General features: G+C 35.3%; 1 protein-coding gene across 3 annotated transcripts in view; it reads right to left on the bottom strand.

Moving 5' to 3' along the window:
* MAP4K5 (mitogen-activated protein kinase kinase kinase kinase 5) overlaps positions 1 to 16,299 on the bottom strand; it is a 144,098-nt gene that overhangs the window by 103,969 nt on the left and 23,830 nt on the right. The window lies entirely within an intron of this gene.

Below are 16,299 nucleotides of genomic sequence, written 5' to 3'. Positions count from 1 at the left end.
AAGTCATGGAAATAACCTAAATGCCCATCAACAGATGAATAGATAAAGAAGATGTGTTACGTATATACAATGGAATATTACTCAGCCATAAAAAGGAACAAAATTGGGTCATCTGTAGAGATGTGGATGGACCTCGAGTCTGTCATAGAGTGAAGTAAGTCAGAAAGAGAAAAACAAATATCATATATCAACGCATATATATGGCATCTAGAAAAATAGTACAGATGAACCTATTTCCAGGGCAGGAATAGAGATGCAGATGTAGAGAACTGGACGTGTAGACACAGCAGGGGAAGGGGAGGGTGAGATGAACTGGGAGATTAGGTTTGACATAAATACACTACCATGTGTAAAATAGATAGCTAATGGAAATCTGTGGTATAGCACAGGGAGCTCAGCTTGGTGCTCTGTGATGACCCAGATGGGTGGGATGGGGGCAGTGGATGGCAGGGAGGTCCAAGAGGGAGGGGATATAAGGATGCATATAGCTGATTCACTTTGTTGTACAGCAGAAACTAACACAACATCGTAAAGCAATTATACTCCAAAAAATACATATATATATAAAAATATATATAGCAAAACTACAAAGCAAGAAGTAGATCTTTTAATTAGTATTTACAATGTTGGGCTTCCCTGGTGGCACAGTGGTTAAGAATCCGCCTGCTAATGCATGGGACATGGGTTTGAGCCCTGGTGTGGGAAGATCCCACATGCCATGGAGCAACTAAGCCCGTGCGCCACAACTACTGAGCCTGCTCTCTAGAGCCCGTGAGCCACAACTACTGAGCCCACGTGCCTAGAGCCCGTGCTCTGCAACAAAAGAAGCTACCGCAATGAGAAGCCTGTGCACCACAACAAAGAGTAGCCCCGGCTCCACACAACTAGAGAAAGCCTGCGTGCAGCAACGAAGACCCAATGCAGCCAGAGATAAAATAAATAAATTAAAAATGGATTTCTATTTATAAAAATATATATATTTACAATGTCAAGCACTGGCAAAAGATTTCTGCACTAAGTACTAAATACATTTGTGAAGTTTATGAAATAAAATCAGTGTTAAAAATAGATTCTGAAGTGAAAACTGATTTTACTGTACAGTAATAAATTGGCAGTATTATCTTCAGAAAATCAATTAATCCAATTTTAAATATTCTGTCAGTTAATTTTCAAATGTCCATGAAAAATATAGTGGTGGCAATCTTGTCAATTTGACTGTTTTGGTTGCTAATAAGGAAATATTCATGAATGTTTTCCATTGAGCAAAATGAATGTAAAATATAAATAAAAATCATTTCTAACAAAACATTTTCTCTGGAATGCCTATCTTAGATTCTGAAAATTCACCTAGACAGAAAATCCCTCTCAGTTTTAAATTTGATTAAATATCTATTTATCGATTCTAAATTAGAATCCGATATTGAAATTCACCTTTTCTATATATTGTAACAAAAAGTATCTTCACTTCAATTTTATCTTGTGTTCAGAAGGAAACTGGAATCTAAGGGAAACAGAGTACTCTAGCATTACAAGTGATTTTTACCTATTAAATGGCAGAAAATGTCTACTTAGCCTTTATTAGTTTTCTGCATCTATTATTTAAAACCAATAAAAGAACATTTTAAAATAGAAGTATTAAAGAACATACAGGGACTTCCCTGGTGGCGCAGTGGTTGAGAATCCACCTGCCAATGCAGGGACACAGGTTCGAGCCCCAGCCCAGGAAGATCCCACATGCTGCGGAGCAACTAAGCTCGTGCACCACAACTACTGAGCCTGCACTCTAGAGCCCGCGAGTCACAACTACTGAGCCTGCGTGGCACAACTACTGAAGCCCACACACCTAGAGCCCGTGCTCCACAACAAGAGAAGCCACCACAGTGAGAAGCCCACGCACTGCAACAAAGAGTAGCTCCCACTCGCCGCAACTAGAGAAAGCCCGTGCGCAGCAACAAAGACCCAACACAGCCAAAAATAAATAAATTTATTAAAAAGAAAAAAACGAACACATTAAAATAGAAGTAAATACTGAAAAGCAAGAACATACCACTTAATCAGAATAGCTGACATTTGTCCTATTTGGCTAAACCTCCTACTTTGGGAATTGTTTCAAGAACATTAACAAGGCAAATTAATTGCTGTTTAAATCTTTACATACTTTCTGACTTTAAAAAAATTTACTGTACTTTCTCCATTTATACTTCTAGGAAATAAGATATCATAAAGTAAAACTGAAAAAATTTTTAAACACCTAATGAAAGATTTTTAAAGATTCCCACTTACTCTGAAAACTGACTAATCTAGTAAATTACATTTAACTTGTTATTTTATTTAAAAATAAAATATTTCATGAATATTTGGACTATTGGACTATTTCATGAATATTTCCAATTTAGCACTTTAAAAAACAAACAAGCAAACAAAAAAAGTATTGCATTAATCACCCTGGGCAATGATTTTATTAAGTTCCATCCCTGTATGCAAGGCTCACAGTTTTAAACAAATGATAATTTGCAAAATTTAAAAGTACTGTCATGTAGTTCCACCATAATAAGGGGATAATGGGAGGAGAGAAGAGATGGGAAGGCAAATTAGGATTCTGATGATCAGCTTTCCCAGGAAAGCTTGATCTTGTTCTGGCTGTCAGCGGGCACTAGCTACAGACTTGTTGAGCAAATCAAGCATCTGTAAAATGAGTTAGAGGGTAGGCTGAAATTCAGACACAGACAGGAAAACGTGGTGACACGCATCATCATAATATCTGCCTACTTTTATAGGGCAGTCCTGATGCCTGACCAAAGAGATAACAAAACTCAAAATGGTATCATTGGTATTGTTTATTTTCAATACTACTCACTAGTAAGTCAAACTTTATTTAAATGTCACCATTTATAAAATGGTACCTATATTTAATAAGTATATACTATAAAAATGAGATAGAGAAATGGTTAAATCACTCTTGAAAATAATCATTTGTTTGTATATATATACAAAGGGCAACAAATATAGGGAAGAACACCCACTCATTTTCTTTATCAATTATTTTTGTGGTTAATTAAAAAAAACAGTTCTCTGTGCTAATCTATTTTTGCTCCTAACCCTAGGTTCACTTTAGGAATTTTATAAATATTAGAAGACTCTCAAAAGCAATCTGTCTCAGTGAAATTTTAAATATAATATTATAAAATTAAATTACCAGGAACAATGATTATCTTCTCATGTCTCAATAAAATTCTAAACCAGCTCATCTGTTAAATACAAGGAAGCACTTTTGCATTATACCGGCTTTAGCGCAATTTTTTAAAAAGCTGCTGAGTACAGTCAAGAACTCATTTCTGAAATATAGCTGTCTCCAGAATTATTTGAGGTATCTGAACTGAATGTTGACAAAATTCATTACTATACCATCATATTTTTGACATAAAAACTCCCCTAACTCTGTTTCAAAAATGTGAAAACCACCATCTGCTCTGGCTTTTCTGAAAATGCTAAAAAAGAAAAAAACCTACTATCAATATAGAAAACATTTTTTAAGGCACAAAACAAAACAAATCCACAAATAAAATGTAATGAAACAATCCAAATGAATAAAATCACTGTCACAAAGAGAAGACCAGTTTCTCAAATTCTAAAACATAGATTATGAAAATAAATGAAACTATTTACTAAAAAAAAGTATATATATTTAAAGCATAAGAAAAACTTATTTCTCAGGTGACTAATTTTATAGTTATTTACTAAATTTACTAAAATCACAATTACTGTTAAGGGTGAATTGAAATCTAAAGATATAATAAATATTAAGACCTTATTTTCTGAACATCACAGATTAGAGAAGATATGCAGTATTAGTGCCACAGACAATAGGGCAGAAGCAGCAAGTCACCTACAAGAGGAAAAATGTCAGGCAATCCTTACGGTTTTCTCTAACAATATTCAAAGGAGAAAACGTCTACAGATTTTTTGAGGATAGAAGAATGTATGATGTACTACTAATTCTATATCTATCTAGTCAACTGGTCATTCTCATTCAAAGGCAACAGAAAGACATTTATAATGTTCCTTTGTACAAAGATATTTATTGAATGCCCACTATGTGCCTAAACTGTTTCAGGTGATGAAATATAGCAGTAAAGACATAACACTATTCTCATGGTTCTTACATTCTAGGAGAGACAGACATTAAACAAACAAATACAAATAAATAAGAAAAGTGTCAGGCAGTCACATGTCCTAGGCAGAGAACTAAAATAACAAGGGTCTAGGTGACTACTTTAAATTAGGTAGTCAGAAATGGGTCTTTACAAGGATATATATAACATTTAAGCTGAAATCCGAATGACCAGGAGGTCTTCTGGGCAAAGATTGTGAAAAACGGTACTTTAGGCAGAATGCAAGAGCCAGTTTGATCTTGGACTGGATAAATAAGAAGAAAAAAGAAGAGAGGAGTAGAGAAGGGAAAAAGATACATAATGAGTTCAGAGAAGTAGGGCCAATCACATAGGGTTTTATAAGCAAGGCTGAAAATTTGAATATTATTCTAAGTGGAATTTGGAAGCTCCACAAAGGTTTTAAGCAGGAGAGCACTACGATCTGATTTGTGTTTTAAAAAGATCATTCCGGTGGCTTTGTGGAAACTAGATGGTGGCAGATGGGAGGTCTGGGAGAAGAAACAGGGAGACGAGAGAGTAAAGATGGCAATAAGGAAAAGTAGATGGATTCAGGATATGTTTTCGAGGTTAAGTTGAAGGAACTTGCTGACAGACTGACTCTGGAGTGCAAATGAAAGAGAAATCAAGGACAATGCCTACATTTTTGGCTTGGCTAACTGCTTAGCAAAATGGGGAAGACTGAGGGAAGAGCAAGTTTGAGAAGAACAACTAACTTGTGGATCAAAATTATATTATTCCTGATATTCACAGGAAAATCAATGTGATGACATGATCCAACTTATCAACAACTGATACAAAATAAGTCAGTCAAAATGACAAGGACTTGGAATGAAAGGACAAACAGTCGGGAGTGACTCTGTTTAAATATAAAACTAAGTCTAAATAATTGGTATCTTATAATTAAAAAAAAAAAAGACGCAGATTAAATGCACACTCATGCCCCAGTATAATCAAAAATTTCTCAGACTAAAACCTCCAAATAAACTAACAAACGTCTGAAAACTGGGAGATGAAGAGGCAGGAGTATAAAGTTCAACATCTTTCAGCCTAGGAAGTCAATGCCTGTTTCATTTCTTAAGTTGGTAAGTTAAAAACACAAATTTAAGTATATTATTCAAAGTCTTAGAAGCCATCCTCTGACAAAACTATGGACTGTGTATCTTTCAAATTATCAGCAATAAAAATAAAGGAAACCTCTAGCCATTTTTTGTTTAAAACCTTTGAAAAACATTTAAAAAACCACAGTAACAGATGATTAATCATCTCACTAAACAATAATAAAGTGACTGACCTATCTATTAAAAGGAGAAGGATTCAAACTGGGTTATAAAATAAAATTTCAATACGATTACTTACAAGACAAACCCTAAAAACCAATGATCTAGAAAGGATTAAAGTAAAATGATAGGCCCAAATATAACAGCATTATCCATTTGTTATATGCTACCCAAACATAAACAAAAAGAAAGGAGGGTTGGCAATAGCAATGTTTGACAAAGTTATATTCAACGCCAAAAGAGCATCAAAGAACACTAAAAATAACAAGTCTATCAGAAAAAATACGAATTCTGTAAGACTGTCACAGAGAAAATAAATCTAATAAAATCAATGATACATAAGTATCAACAGTAACCAACTAGAAAGTATAAGAGGAGGAAAAATGCTATTCACAGTAGCAAGAATCACCATAAATATGAAGGCCTGTGGCAAAAGCTATAATATTTTCCTGAAGACCTGAATAAGAAAAAATCCTTACTATTGTCAAGTGCTGTCTAAATTATTCTCACAAGCTTTTTGTTTACTTTGATAAAAATGATTTTAAAGTTCTCCTGGGAGAAAATTATTAAAACAGAAAGGAAATAACTGAAAAATAAAAGCAATGAAGATTACAAAATGCAATGAAAAGTCAGAGTAGTAAAAACAGGATAATCCTGAAGTACGAATGGGAGGCAGAAGAGAATCACTGAAACAGAAAACAAAACTCATACTTACATGGAAATTCAGTTCATGACAAGTGAGGCATTTCAAACCTGTGAATAAACAGCTCTGGAAAACTGTCTAGCCATTTGAAAAAGAGCAGACCAAAGATCTCCATCACATCTTAAAACAAAACTGTCCCTGATGGAGCAAATATTTAAATGTTGGAAGGGGGAAAAAACTTGAAGAAACTGCAGTTAAATATCTTTAGAGTTGACTAGTACAAAAAGCTTAAGTATGAGGAAGAGAGGAATAGAGAAAGAGAACAACCAAATTTACCTAGGAGGGAAAAAAAAACCTTCCATACAGAAAAGTACCATAAGCAGAGTACAAAGATAGAAGACAAACTGAAGAAAACTTTTAAAACACATGAAAAGTTATTATTTTCAAAGTGTAAACAGCATCTAAAAATCAATAAGAAACTTCCCTCTTAGAACTGCTTTTGCTGCATCCCATGGGTTTTGGATCATCCTGTTTTCATTTTTATGTGTCTCTAGGTACTTTTTTTATTTCCTCTTTGGTTTCTTCAGTGTTCCATTGGTTGTTTAGTAGCATATTGTTTAGCCCCCACGTGTTTGTGTTTTTTGCAGTTTTTTTCTTATAGTTGATTTCTAGTCTCATAGTGTTGTGGTTGGAAAAGATGCTTGATATGATTTCAATTTTCTTAAATTTACTGAGGCTTGTTTTGTGGCCTAGCATGTGTTCTATCCTGGAGGATGTTCCATGTGCACTAGAATGTGTATTCTGCTGCTTTCGGATGAAATGCTCTCTATGTATCAATTAAGACCATTTGGTCTAATGTGTCATGGAAGGCCTGTGTTTCCTTATTGATTTTCTATCTGGATGATCTGTCCATTGATGTAAGTGGGGGGTTAAAGTCCCCTGCTATTATTGTGTCACTGTTGATTTCTCCTTTTATGTCTGCTAATATCTGCCTTATATATTTAAGTTCTCCTATGTTGAGTGCATATATATTTACAATTGTTATATCTTCTTGGACTGATCCCTTGATCATTATGTAGTGTCCTCCTTTGTCTCTTGTAACAGTCTTTATTTTAAAGTCTATTTTGTATGACATAAGTATTGCTACTCTGGCTTTCTTTCGATTTCCACTTACATGGAATAACTTATTCCATCCCCTCACTTTCAGTCTTTATGTGTCTCTAGATCTGAAGTGAGTCTCTTGTAGGCAGCATATATATGGGTCTTGTTTTTGTATCCATTCAGCCAGTCTATGTCTTTTGGTTGGAGAATTTAGTCTGTTTATTTAAGGTAATTATCAATATATATGTTCTTAGTGCCACTTTGTTAATTGTTTTGGATTTGTTCTTGTAGGTCTTTTTTTCCTTTCTTCTTTTCTTCTCTTCTCTTGTGATTTGATGACTATCTTTAGTGTTTGGATTCCTTCTTCTTTTTTGTATGTATATCTATTGAAGATTTTTGGTTTGTGGTTACCATGTAGTTTTTGTATAGCAGTCTATATATATACAAGATTGTTTTAAGTTGCCAATCTCTTAATTTCAAATGCATTTTAAAAACCCTGCATTTGTACCCTCCTCCCCTCATGATTACCATCTTTAATATCATATTTTACATCTAATTGTTTGTGAATCCCTTAACTGTTTATTGTGGATGTAGATGGTTTTATTACTTTTGTCTTTTAACCTCTCTACTAGCTTTGTGTATGGATGATTTCCTATCTTTACTATGTGTTTGCCTTTATCGGTGAGCTTTTTCATTTTGTAGTTTTCTGTTTCTAGTTGCAGCCTTTTCTTTTTTACGTAGACAAGTTCCTTTAACATTTAATGGAAAGTTGGTTTGGTGGTGCTGAACTCTTTTAGCTTTTGCTTGTCTGTAAAGCTTTTGATTTCTCCATCAAATGTGAATGAGAGCCTTGCTGGATACAGTATTCTTGGTTGTAGTTTTTTCCCTTTCATCACTTTAAATACATCATGCTACTACTTTCTGGCTGAGGAGTTTCTGCTGAAACATCAGCTGATAGCCTTATGGGAGTTCCCTTGTATGTTATTTGCTGCTTTTCCCTTGCCGCTTTTAATATTCCCTCTTTATCTTTAATTTCTGCCATTTTAATTACAATGTGTCCTGCTGTGTTCCTCTTTGGGTTATTCCTGTATGGGACTCTCTGCTTCCTGGAGTTGGGGGACAATTTCCTTTCCTGGGTTAGGGAAGCTTTCAACTAGAATGCCTTCAAATATTTTGAGACTCCTATAATGTGAATATTAATGTACTTGATGTTGTCTGAGAGGTCTCCTAAATGGTCATTTCTTTTCATTCCTTTTTCTTTCAGCAGCAGTGATTTCCACTACTCTTTCAGCTCACTGATCCATTCCTCTGCATCATTTATTCTACTGTTTATTCCTTCTAGTGTATTTTTCTACTGTTTACTCCTTCTAGTTTATTTTTCATTCAGTTATTGTATTCTTCATCTGTTTGGCTGTTCTTTATATTTTCTAACTCTTTGTTAAAAGCTTTTAACTTATCACTCTGTCATCCATTTTTTCCCTAATTAAATTTAAAAGCTTTTGCACAGCAAGGGAAACCACTGACAAAACGAAAATACAACCTATCAGATGGAAGAAAATATTTGCAAATGATATGACTGACAAGGGATTAATATCCAACATTTAAAAACAACTCATACAACTCAATATCAAAAAAGCAAACAACCCAATCAAAAAATGGGCAGAAGAACTGCATAGACATTTTTTCTAAAGAGGATATGCAGACGGCCAACAGGCCCATGAAAAGATGCTCAATATCAATAATCATCAGGGAGATGCAAATCAAAACCATGAGATATCACCTCACACCTCTCAGAATGGCTATCATCAAAAAGAATGCAAATTAACAAATGTTAGGCGAGAATGTGGAGAAAAGGGAACCACGCACACTGTTGGTGGGAATGTAAATTGGTGCAGCCACTGTGGAAATCAGTAGGGAGGTTTCTCAAAAAACTAAAAATAGAACTACCATATAACCCAGCAATTCCACTCCTGGGTATATATCTGAAAAAACAAAAACACTAATTTGAAAAGATACATGCAACCCAATGTGCATGTATCTTTCATACATGAACATTCATAGTAAGCAAGATATGAAAGCAACCTAAGTGTCCACCAACAGCTGAACGGATAAAGAAGAAGAGGGGGTGTATACACACACATACACACACTAGAATACTACTCAGCCATAAAAAAGAATGAAATTTTGCCATTTGCAGCAACATGGATGGACTTGGAGGGCACTATGCTAAGTGAAATAAGTCAGACAGAGAAAACCCAATACTGTATGATATCACTTATATGCGGAATCTAAAATATACAACAAACTAGTGAATATAACAAAAAAGGAGCAGACTCACAGATACAGAGAACAAACCAGTGGTTACCAGTTAAGCAGGGGGAAGAGCAATATAGGGGTGGATGAGTGGGAGGCACAAACTTACTGGGTGTAAGACAGGCTACAAACATGTACTGTATTATACAACATGGGGAATATGGCCACTATTTTGCAGTAACTGTAAATGTAGTATAACCTTTAAAAATTGTATTACAAAATTAAAAAATTTAAAATTTAAAAAATCAATTAAAAAAAACAAATAACCTTATAGAACTGAACAAAGCATAACTATAAACAATTAACAATACTAAAATGGCCAGGCATTAAAATCACATCATCAAGCATTTACTGGACTTCTATGTGATTCTTTTGGGGTGGAAGAATTTAAACATTAGTCAACCTTTGTATATGAGTGAACTCTAACATAAAGGCAGCAACTTTAAAAAGCCAAGCAGTGAGAAATTACAACCTTTCAAAGAGTCTTAATTTACAGTCCCAGCAATTAACCCTTATCTGTTAAATAATAACATCATATAATGGTACACTTTCTTTTTTATGGTTTCTTGAGAAGTCAGAATTGTAGGATTTTAAAAATATATTCATTAATTCATTACATGAATCATAATCAAAAGTAGGCCATGCCCTTAAGTAGAATAAGTGAAACTGTGCTATGATGAGCCCAGTGTACTTGCTGAAGGCAGACAAGGGATAAACATCTTTTTTTTTTTTTTTAACTATTGGAGTATAATTGCTTCACAATGTTGTGTTAGTTTCTGCTGTATAACAAAGTGAAGAAGCTATATGCATATGTATATCCCCTCCCTCTTACATCTCCCTCCCACCCTCCTTATCCCACCGCTCTAGGTGGTCGCAAAGCACCAAGCTGATCTCCCTGTGTTATGCAGCTGCTTCCCACTAGTTAAGTATTTTACATTTGGTAGTGTATATATGTCAATGTTACTCTCTCACTTCATCCCAGCTTACCCTTCCCCCTCCCCGTGTCCTTAAGTCCATTCTCTACATCTGTCTTTATTCCTGTCCTGCCCCTAGGTTCATCAGAACCATTTTTTTTTTTTTAGATTCCATATATATGTGTTAGCATACGGTATTTGTTTTTCTCTTTGTTTCCTCTGCAAAAACAGCCCATTCATTATCTGGACTATAACTGTTCTTTGAACATAACTTGAATATTTATTTGTTCAAATAACTCAAGGAGAGGCAAATGCTTACACAGTTCTGTTATATTATAGTCTCTTCTATGTGCGTTAGTGACATTTTGGAGACCATCCTACACTTACTAGGTGGAACTTAACTAGAAGACTCTAAAAGGGTATTATTATAATGATTTCTATTATCCAGGAAAAAAAAGATACTGTGCTGTATCTGAAAGCTTATTTTTAAAGTGTTGCAGTATATGCTACCTCAGTAATCTCTCCCTAATGAATCATACACATAATGATCAAAATATTGTATTTGAAATGTAAAACCATTTTAACTACGCAAATTAAGAAATTGGCATAATTATGGTGACACAATTACTCTACATGTCTAACTTTATGAAGTAGCAAATGAACAGATCAAATATTCACTCACCTGGTCAAAAATTACTACTCCTCACTCCAATGACAGTTTTTGCAGAAACAGAAAAACCCATCCTAAAATTTATATGGAATCACAGGGGATGTTGAAGAGCCAAAACAATATTGAAAAAGAAGTACAGAACTAATGACACATACTTCCTGATTTCAAAACTTACTACAAAGCTACTAAAATCTAAACAGTGTGATACAGGTACTCTACAGACATATAGACCAATGAAATAGAATAAAGAGCCCAAAAATAAACCTTCGCATATACGGTTCAAATGATTTTTGACAAGAGTGCTAATAAGACCATTCAACAGGAGACTTCCCTGGTGGCGCAGTGGTTAAGAATCCTCCTGCCAATGCAGGGGACACAGGTTCGATCCCTGGTACGGGAAGATCCATATGCCGCAGAGGAACTAAGCCCATGTGTCACAACTACTGAGCCTGCACTCTAGAGCCCACATGCCATGACTACTGAGGCCTGTGCACCCTAGAGCCTGTGCTCCACAACAAGAGAAGCCACCATAATGAAAAGCCTGCACACTGCAATGAAGTGTAGCTGCATCTTGCTGCAACTAGAGAAAGCCTGTGCATAGCAACAAAGATCCAACGCAGCCAACAAGAATGAACAAACAAACAAAAAAAAGACCATTCAACGGAGAAAGGACAGTGTTTTCAACAAATGATATTAGGGAAAAATGGCTATCCGTAAGCAAAAGAATGACGTTGGACCCTTACCTAACACTGTATACAAAAAATTAACTCAAAATGGATCAAAGACCTAAGACTATAAAACTCTTCGAAGAAAACATGGGCAAAAGCTTCACGTTATCAGATTCGGCAATGATTTCTTGGGTATGACACCAAAGGCACATAATGATCAAGGCACAGGTAACATAAGAAAAACAGGCAAACTGGACTTCAAAAAAATTTATACATTTTGTGCACCTAGAGACACTATCAACACAGTAAAAAGGCAACCCACAGAATGAGAGAAAATATTTGCAAACCATCTTTCTACATAATGATCAAGGGATCAATCCAAGAAGAAAACATAACAATTATAAATATTTATGTACCCAACACAGGAGCACCTCAATACATAAGGCAAATGCTAACAGCCATAAAAAGGAGAAATCAATGGTAACACAATAATAGTGGGGGACTTGAACACCAAACTTACACCAATAGACAGATCATCCAGACAGAAAATAAATATGGAAACACAAGCTTTAAATGACAAAACAGACCAGAGAGACTTAATTGATATTTTTAGGATGTTCTACCCAAAAGCGAAAGCATACACTTTCTTTCAAGTGCACATGGAAGGTTCTCCAGAACAGATCACATTTTGGGTCACAAATCAAACCTTGGAAAATTTAAGAAAACTGAAGTTGTATCAAGCATCTTTTCCGACCACAATGCTATGAGATTAGAAATCAATTACAGGAAAAAAACAGTAAAAAACACAAATACATGGACACTAAACAGTGCGCTGCTAAATAACCAAGGGATCACTGAAGAAGTCAAAGAGGAAATCAAAAAATACCTAGAAACAAATGACAACGAAAAAATGACAATCCAAAACCTATCGGATGCAGCAAAGGCAGTTCGAAGAGGGAAGTTCATAGCAATTCAAGCTCAAGTCAAGAAACAAGAAAAATCTCAAATAAACAATCTAACCTTACACTTAAAGCAACCAGAAAAAGAACAAAGAAAATCCAAAATGAGTAGAAGGAAAGAAATCATAAAGATCAGAGCAGAAATAAATGAAATAGAAACAAAGAAAACAATAGCAAACACCAATGAAACTAAATCTGGTTCTTCGAGAAGATAAACAAAATTGATAAACCATTAGCCAGACTCATCAAGAAGAAAAGGGAGAATACTTAAATCAATAGAATTAGAAATGAAAAAGGAGAGATTACAACTGACACCGCAGAAGTAAAAAGATCGTAAGAGACTACTACAAGCAATTATATGCCAAAAAAATGGACAATCTGAAAGAAATGGACAAATTCTTGGAAAAGTACAACCTTCCAAGATTGAACCAGGAAGAATTAGAAAATATAACCAGACCAATCGCAGGTAATGAAATTGAAACTGCAGTTAAAAATCTTTCAACAAATAAAAGTCCAGGACCACATGGCTTCACAGGCAAATTCTATCAAACATTTAGAGAAGAGCTAACACCTATCCTTCTCAAAACTCTTCCAAAAAAATGCAGAGGGAGGAACACTCCCAAACTCATTCTAAGAGGCAACCATCACCCTGATACCAAAACCAGACAAAGATATCACAAAAAAAGAAAATTATAGACCAATATCACTGATGAACTTAGATGCAAAAATCCTCAACAAAATACTAGCAAACAGAATCCAACAACACATTAAAAGGATCATACACCATGATCAAATGGGGTTTATCCCAGGAATGCAAGGATTCTTGAATATACTCAAATCAATCAGTGTGATACACCATATTAACAAACTGAAGGATAAAAACCATATGATCATCTCAATAGATGCAGAAAAAGCTTTTGACAAAATTCAACACCCATTTATGATAAAAACTCTCCAGAAAGTGGGCATAGAGGGAACCTACCTCGACATAATAAAAGCCATATACAACAAACCCACAGCAAACATAATTCTCAATGGTGAAAAACTGAAAGCATTTCCTCTAAGATCAGGAACAAGACAAGGATGTCCACTCTCGCCACTATTATTCAACACAGTATTGGAAGTCATAGCCACAGCAATTAGACAAGAAAAAGAAATAAAAGGAATACAAATTGGAAAAGAAGAAGTAAAACTGTCACTGTTTGCAGATGACATGACACTATACATAGAAAATCCTAAAGATGCCACCAGAAAACTACTAGAACTAATCAATGAATTTGGTAAGGTTGCAGGATACAAAATTAATGCACAGAAATCTCTTGCATTCCTATACACTAACAATGAAAGATCAGAAAGAGAAATTAAGAAAACAATCCCATTACAATCACAACAAAAAGAATAAAATACCTAGGAATAAACCTACCTAAGGAGACAAAGACCTGTACTCATAAAATCATAAAACACTGATGAAAGAAATCAAAGATAACATAAACAGATGGAGAGATATACCATGCCCCTGGATTGGAAGAATCAATATTGTGAAAAGGACTATACTACCCAAAGCAATCTATAGATTCAGTGCAATTCCTATCAAATTACCAACGGCATTTCTCACAGAATTAGAACAAGAAATTTTACAATTTGTATGGAAACACAAAAAGACCCTGAATAGTCAAAGCAATCTTGAAAAAGAAAAACAAAGCTGGAGGAATCAGGCTCCCAGACTTCAGACTATACTACAAAGCTACAGTAATCAAGACAGTATGGTACTGGCACAAAAACAGAAATATAGATCAATGGAACAAGACAGAAAGCCCAGAGATAAACCCACGCACATATGGTCACCTTATCTTTGACAAAGGAGTCAAGAATATACAATGGAGCAAAGACAGCCTCTTGTAATAAGTGGTGCTGGGAAAACTGGACAGCTACATGTAAAAGAATGAAATCAGAATACTTCCTAACACCATACACAAAAAGAAACTCAAAATGGATTAAAGACCTAAATCTAAGGCCAGACACTATCAAACTCTTAGAGGAAAACATAGGCAGAACACTCTATGACATAAATCACAGCAAGATCCTTTCTGACCCACCTCCTAGAGTAAGGGAAATAAAAACAAAAATAAACAAATGACCTAATGAAACTTAAAAGCTTTTGCACAGCAAAGGAAACCATAAACAGGATGAAAAGACAACCCTCAGAATGGGAGAAAATATTTGCAAATGAAGCAACTGACAAAGGATTAACCTCCAAGATATACAAGCAGCTCATGCAGCTCAATGTCACAAAAACAAACAACCCAGTCCAAAAATGGGCAGAAGACCTAAATAGACATTTCTCCAAAGAAGATATACAGATTGCCAACAAACACATGAAAGGATGCTCAACATCACTAATCCTTAGAGAAATGCAAATCAAAACTACAATGAGGTATCACCTACACCAGTCAGAATGGCCATCATCAAAAAATGTACAAACAATAAATGCTGGAGAGGGTGTGGAGAAAAGGGAACCCACTTGCACTGTTGGTGGGAATGTAAATTGATACAGCCACTATGGAGAACAGTATGGAGGTTCCTTAAAAAAGTAAAAATAGATCTACCGTATGACCCAGCAATCCCACTACTGGGCATATACCCTAAGAAAACCATAATTCAAAAAGATACATGTACCACAATGTTCATTTCAGCACTATTTACAATAGCCAGGATATGGAAGCAATCTAAATGTCCATCAATAGATGACTGGATAAAGAAGATGTGACTCATATATAAAGTGGAATATTACTCAGCCATAAAAACGAACCAAGTTGAGTTATTTGTAGTGAGGTGGATGGACCTAGAATCTGTCATACAGAGTGAAGTAAGTCAGAAAGAGAAAAAACAAATACCGTATGCTAACGTATATGTATAGAAGTTTAAAAAGCAGTACTGATGAGCCTAGTGGCAGGGCAGGAATAAAGATGCAGACGTAGAGAACAGACTTGAGGGCACGGGGGGGAAGGGGAAGCTGGGATGAAGTGAGAGAGTAGCACTGACGTATATACACTACCAAATGTAAAATGGATGGCTAGCGGGAAGCTGCTGCCTAGCACAGGGAGATCAGCTTGGTGCTTTGTGACGACCTAGAGGGATGGGATATGGAGGGTGGGAGGAAGGCTCAAGAGTGAGTGGATATGGGGATATATGTATACATATAGCTGATTCACTTTGTTGTACAGCAGAAACTAACACAACATTGTAAAGCATTTATACTCCAATAAAGATGTGAAAAAAAAAATGGGCAAAGGATCTGAATAGATATTTCTGCAAAGCAGATATACAAATGGCCAATATGCACATGAAACGATGTTCAACATCACTAATCATTAGGGAAATGCAAAAAAAACCGTACAATGAGATACCCCCTCACATCCATTAGGGTGGCTGCTATAACAAATAAAGCAGAAAAATAACAAGTGTTGTAAAGGATGTGGAGAAACTGGAACACTTGTGTAGTATGGATGGGAATATAAATTGTATAGCCACTGTGGAAAACAGTATGGTGGTCCTCCAAAAAAATAAAAATAGAAGAATTCT

The sequence above is a fragment of the Balaenoptera borealis genome, assembly GCF_965194805.1.
Source record: "Balaenoptera borealis genome assembly, chromosome: 3".
Lineage (NCBI taxonomy): Eukaryota > Metazoa > Chordata > Mammalia > Artiodactyla > Balaenopteridae > Balaenoptera > Balaenoptera borealis.
This window is presented reverse-complemented; position numbering and strand designations above follow the sequence as displayed.